Genomic DNA, 5,652 nt, shown 5'->3' with positions numbered 1-5,652 from the left:
AAAGTCTTCCACATATCTATGGACTGCTGACAGGCTAAATCGTACTCCTATCAAAGATAAACCTAACGTTCACCAACTAAAAATATAGCAAGGGAAGCAGGGATCGTATCCACAGGGAAACAGGCGTTCTTTCTACTATTAAATTACTAATCTAGACTACTGGTAACAAGAGTTTGGATTGGGTTGTGTATTAAACTAAAGCAAATAATCAAATCGGAAAATAACAATATTAAAGGAATCTAGGGCAGCGGTTCACTATAAATGCAGACCGGGATTGGACAACGAACAATGACAATCAATTAACAATCATAACTAGGAAAACATGCATCTCTCGAATCTTATGAATTCCTTAGGATAGAACAACTAGTGGGCTCTCGCTACGTACTAGAAATAATTCCTATCTAATAGCCACAGACCAAAAACATCAGATTTATACCTCTCGGCGCATAATTCAAGGTTAATCAAACTCAAATCAAAATAGTTCGGCCGAACAGAATTGACGAGCAATAATAATAAGCTATAGAAATTATAATCAATCAATCAATAATCAAGTCCACATATAATCCCAATCATGCATTCATGGATCCCCTAAACCCTAGAAATTAAACTACTCACTCATGATAATAAATAACAAAGCAATTAGCATAATGGAAAACATGATTAAAGCAACAAAATAAATTAAGGTAGGAAATAATACCGAATTGAAGAACAAATAAAATAATAAAGTTTGGATCTTTACTTGAAATTAAAAACTAAGTATTTGAATAATTGGAGAGAAAACTAGAAATAAACTAAGTATTGAAAACTAGAATAATAGATGTCACTAAAAATATAAGGGGCTAGTATTTATAGTTTGCCCAAAATAGAGCCCAAAATCGGAAATAAAAACTCGCGAAATACGCTGGAGGTTGGCGTCGCTCGATCGGGCGATACTTCGCCCGATCGGGCGATGTGCTCGATAGTCGGCCCGATCGGGCGAAATTCCGCCCGATCGGGAGGTTGCAAAATGCCCAGAACAGCGCTCAGAATGACCGCCCGATCCGGATCGGGCGTAGCCCGCCCGATCGGGCGCGTTTTGAAACTGCACGATCCTCTATCTTCAAAACGTCATATCTCCTTCGTTATTCGTCGGAATCAGGTGAGTGACCACTTGTTGGAAAGCTATTGAAGTCTAGAATCAAACCCAATTAGAATTACATCATTTGGAGTTGTATAACTTGAGTTATGCTTAAAATAGTGGACTATAGTCATTTTTGTACTTCCTTCGTTATTCGCTTTGCTTCAAAACTCTTCAAACTTAATGTTTGTGCTCTCGAAAGTACATAATATCTTGTATTGATTCAAATGAGTAGGAAATGCACAAAAATATGCTAATTCCTACAATGATGAATCTGAAACTACAAACACACTACAAGGAGCACATTAGTACTAAAAATCGCTCCGAAGAGCTCATTTGAGATCAAAAAGTACTAAGGGACGGGGGTAAAAACTCTATATAAAACACACATATCAAACTCCCCCAAGCTAGATCTTTGCTTGTCCCTAAGCAAAGAAATCATCGATGAATACAAGAATCAACTTCACCCCAAACATATTTCAAAACAATGGATACAATCAAGGCAAAATTCAACGAGCATGCATCAATGTCAACCAATCAAATCTATCCAACCACGAATCCTCCCTAACAACCGTCACGCAAAGCGAACCAAAAGTGCATAATGGAATTCAAGACTAGTGCTCACACACTCGTCAATCATTTATGTGGCGGGTAAAAGATGTACCCGTTCGCTCTCCTCCCAACATATATGTGAACAATGCCCTCCCCACTCACAACACTCGTGTGTCTAAAAGAACATGCACTCAACCTAATAGTCGACTCGAAATGTGTCATGTCATAACTTGCATTGATAAACAACTACTTTCATATTAGTACGACTCTATGCACAAAGGTCGGAAGGTCTTCAAAGCTTGTAATGTTAGGCTTAGGTAAGGGTGCGGTAAATTTGGGTATAATGTGAGCTTTAAAGCCTTGGCTTTGGGGAGCATAAATCCTAAAAACAACCGTGATCAATCAACATAATGACCATAATCTCCCACTCAACACATGACAAAACAACAAATAGCCAACACCATACTTTCTTGCCTTTTTTCACAATTGTAACCAATCACTCATAAGGATATGAATTTGCAGAATTTGATTGAAACAACACTTTGAACTTTTTATGAGAGTAATAGATTTTTCTCTTTCTTTTCTTTTTCAATCTCTCTTCTTTTTTTCTTTCTTTTTTAGCAACCTTCACATTTGTTTTGTTCTTTCATCTCTTTTCATTTTCAACTCATTTTCAACAACAAACATGATAAGACGAACTCCATTTTCAATACCCACTTTGTGCTCAAAATGTAGCACACTACAACTCCCTCACCTCACTACTATTAGCTCCCCCAAGCTAGGCTTGGGACTAGTAACCAATGGGGTTTTTTCATGGGCTTGTAATATGGCTAGTCACCGAATAAAAGGGCACAAGCAACAACATGGGTAGAAAAGGAGGGGACAAATGTATCTAATTTCATCTGAAGGCTACCTAAATAGAAAAATGCCTTCGTCCTCCACAATGTGCATGTATATGAGTCATAAAACACTACTAATAGTTGCAAATCAATACTCAAAATCAATGACACACCAGGAAGCTATCACACATCCTAACCAAATCAACTAGTCAAGCACCAAGTCCACAAATAGTTAGTCGGAGTTGACTCATGTTAAGGCATCAAAGCAATTGAATATCAAATCATGGCTAACACATCTACATTGCCCATCATCAAATACCAAGAATCAAAACAATTTTCGATCAAGGGGCACAGGGAAGCATGATATTGTATTCATCGGAACGTTTTTTTTTTTTCAAAGCAATAAACTACTCTAGAAAACATTAAACACACCAAAATAAACACATAAAAATAAGTAAATGCAAAAATAAAAGGAAAAACATACCTAATATGTACAAGTGAGTGAAACACCCCCCCAAGCTAAATCAGACAATGTCCTCATTGGCTCAAGGGGTATCATGAGGAAAATGAGCAACCCGTGGCTTATTTGTCGCTGATTCGCAAATCGCGCAGATCGCCCGATCGGGCAAATTTCGAACCTTTTCGTTGAATCTGTGCGCGCCCGATCGGGCGCACCTCGCCCGATCCGGATCGGGCGAAATGCAATGCCTTGTTTTATTGACTTTTCTCAGCCCAGAATCCTTCCTTGACTTTTCTACGACGTCATCATCAACCGCCCGATCGGGCGGAATTTCGCCCGATCGGGCATTTCACTCGCCTTTTGTGTCGATCGGGCCACTTTCGCCCGGTCGGGCGATTTCCCAAATTTTTCTTTGTATCGACACGCGCCCGATCGGGCGCTCTTCGCCCGATCCGGGTCGGGCGAAATGCAAGCTGCTCCGTTTGGCTTTGATTCAACTTTTTCGAGCTTGGGGCCTTAGACCTGCATAACATTAAACACCAAAGCCGTAAAATACACTCATCTCGCCTCTCCAATACCAAGGACTACACTGAATCACACACTTGATCAAAAATTATACTAAAACACACAAAACGAAAGCATAAAGTACACTACGGAAAGCAATAAATGGATAGTTAAGTTCTCATCCCCTATTAGATTGGTGTAATGTCCCCATTACACAATCTCAGTTTATGCACAGACAACGAAAGGAAGGGGATGAGAGCCACGACAACTCATCGAATGGGGGCACCAAAGATGGTGCCATCTGGTGTCAAATCAATTGCCTTGGATGAGCTATGTGGCGCGGGGGGTGACAGACCACGACCCCGATCATGAATGCGATGCCCACCGTTCACCGAACTTTCGGCCTTTCGGGTCTCAACATCATCAAATCGTGCTTCCCTTCGAACCCATGCCGAAGAGTTCATACTCCGATTACCTCCACCTGCAAAACAATTTGAAACATGCTCTTTTTCCGAAGGATTGTTGGAGTTAGTATGAGTCAATTTAGTATTAAAATAATCATTAGAAACATTGACTCCAAAACATGACTCCTCTACCATAGGGCTCTTAGCAACATGGGTTAAATTGAAAGTAACCTTGTCATCCCCCACATTTAAGGTCAGCTTGCCATTCTTGACATCTATGATTGCCCCCGCAGTCTGTAGGAAAGGTCGACCTAAAATAATAGGAATCTGCCTGTCCTCTTCCATGTCCAACACAACAAAATCAACAGGGATAAAAAATTTACCTACTATAACAGGCACATCTTCTAGAACACATAGGGGGTATTTTACAGATCTATCAGCCATTTGCAGAGTTATGTTGGTAACTTTTAAATCACCCATGTTCAACTTAGTACATACAGACAGGGGCATGACACTAACACTGGCACCTAAATCACATAAGGCTTTGTCAATAAAAAGGTTGCCAATATTACACGGGATAGAGAAACTCCCAGGGTCCTTCAACTTGGGTGGAGACTTATTCTGTAGTAAGGCACTACATTCTTCAGTAAATGCAACAGTCTCCACCTCACTAAATGCTCTCTTCCTAGTCAAGATGTCTTTCATGTATTTAGCATATGCAGGTACTTGAGTAATTAATTCAGTGAAAGGGACCGTTACCTGCAGATTCTTTACCACTTCTAAGAACTTACCAAACTGCTTGTCTAGCTTGTTCTTTAGCTGACGATGAGGGAAGGGAAGTTTGATAGGTGGAACTTGTATCTCAACTTTCTTCTCAACCCTTGTGTCAGCTTCCTTATCCTTGACCACCTTCTCACTTTCTCTTGGCACAACACCACTAACAGATACTTCAACCCCTTCCTCTATAGTCATAGGTGGTCCATCATACTCATATCCACGCCGCAAAGTGACAGCATTTACAGACTCTCTGGTCACAGGCTGTGAAGGAAGTTGACCCTTGGGTCTCTCTGCGAGAGTAGTAGCCATTTGTGCCAACTGTTTATCCATGATCTTGTTATGAGCAGTGAGGGCATCGATTTTGGCATCCTTTTCGCTCAAAGACTTCTGCAATTCTAACATCATATTCCGCATCTCAACAAGCATGGGATCAGGCTGTGTGGGTTGAGGCTGTGGAGGAAAGCCAGGTGGTCCACTAGGCTGCGGGTTGTAGTTACTTCGCGGTTGGTAGGGCTGCTGTGGTGGTGGTTGGTAAGGTTGTTGTGGTGGTGGAGGGTGTTGAATCTGGTGGGGGTTCTGAACATTAGTACTCCTATATGATAATAGGGGGTTGTTTTTATACCCCTCATTGTATGAGTTGGAGTGCGGATTGTTCTGCTTGTAGGCCTGGTTGCATTGCATTGTTCAATAGAGCTCCTACATTCCGGTGCATAATGACCTTGCATCCCACAACTATTACAGACATTGGCCAACTTAGCACTCATTGCGGCGACACTAGCTTGTTGGGTGGCTTGGGAAGATGCGTTTTGTATATTATCCAGCTTGTGATGTAGGGCAGTTAGCTGAGCAGTAAGCTGTTCAATAGAGTTCATCTCATGCTTAACACCACGATTGGCAAAACCTCTAGGATTCCCATATTGGGCACTATGGATGGCTATCTCCTCAATCACCTCTAAAGCTCTAGGCACCTCCAGTTGCATAAATCTCCCACTGGCAGCT

This window comes from Spinacia oleracea, chromosome 2, assembly GCF_020520425.1.
Source record: "Spinacia oleracea cultivar Varoflay chromosome 2, BTI_SOV_V1, whole genome shotgun sequence".
Taxonomy (NCBI): domain Eukaryota; kingdom Viridiplantae; phylum Streptophyta; class Magnoliopsida; order Caryophyllales; family Amaranthaceae; genus Spinacia; species Spinacia oleracea.
The sequence above is the reverse complement of the archived record's forward strand: the minus strand, read 5'-3'. Positions refer to the sequence as shown.